At 61.8% G+C, this 972-nt stretch overlaps 1 non-coding gene across 1 annotated transcript; it reads right to left on the bottom strand.

The window, feature by feature from the left end:
• Positions 1 to 596: 596 nt before the first annotated feature.
• On the bottom strand, positions 597 to 668 carry TRNAE-UUC. Its single transcript has one exon. It is a non-coding gene; the product is annotated as a tRNA-Glu (tRNA).
• Between the last annotated feature and the right edge of the window lie 304 nt (positions 669 to 972).

Genomic DNA, 972 nt, shown 5'->3' with positions numbered 1-972 from the left:
GTGGACAGACAGGAGGCGTGCCTCAAGACGCAGGACACATCCAGACGCTTTGGTCACGAAATAGGAAAGCCGGCAGATGGGGATGCAGACCCTATTTCCAAGCAGTGGCGCGCTGGCTGGGGGTGCACCTCCCGCTCTGGATCTGGGGAGCGGAGCACAGCGAGGCACCACGGAAGAGATGTCGCCTGTCATGAACCACGGGATACCGGCGGAGAGCACGAACGCGGTTCGCAGTAGCGGAGAACCCGGCATCTGCAGGTCCCGAGCGCAGTAGACGAGCCTCATCCTGGGAAAAACTACCTTCGTAACCACAGTCTCTCCGGTGCCCGGTTAAGTGTGAGCCCGCAGCCCGCGGGCACAGTGCAGCCTCCCATCCCTCCACCGACACTCACGGTCAACACCCTGCCCTCCCCGCGGCCCTCGCTGTCCTTCCAGACCGCGCTCCGCAAAGCTGTTCCAGGAACCGCGCCGACTGCCCACTCCGCCAGACCCCCCGACCCGGCAGCGTCTCATCTACCTACTACACTGGTCAGAGAATCGGCGACTGTAGTCTTCCTCGACACGGTGATCAGGGGATGAAACGCTGCACAAAAGGTTTCCCTGACCGGGAATCGAACCCGGGCCGCGGCGGTGAAAGCGCCGAATCCTAGCCACTAGACCACCAGGGATTTACAGTCCGGATACTCGTCTTCTTGCCTCTGACGAGAATCACCGTTTCCCTTTCTCCCCCGGGGAGGTCTCGCGCCTTCTCTAAAGTCTTGAGCCTTCGCCGTCACTGCCAGAAATCCTCTCCTAAGGCCATCCCTTGCCTTCTTCCCCCAGAAAAGGCACCTGCAGGTGAGGCACCCAGCACCCCCGAGTCCCGCCTGGTCCCCAAGTCAGGAGGAGCACGTTGCCTCATTCCGGCCGCACCTCAGAACTTGGACTGGTGACCCGCCTTAGCGAGGTGCCCGGGAGTGAATAGAACAGAAG

The sequence above is a fragment of the Bison bison genome, unplaced genomic scaffold (assembly GCF_000754665.1).
Source record: "Bison bison bison isolate TAMUID 2011002044 unplaced genomic scaffold, Bison_UMD1.0 scf7180017473967, whole genome shotgun sequence".
Lineage (NCBI taxonomy): Eukaryota > Metazoa > Chordata > Mammalia > Artiodactyla > Bovidae > Bison > Bison bison.
Note: the sequence above shows the minus strand (reverse complement) of the source record. Positions and strands in the feature narration are given on the sequence as shown.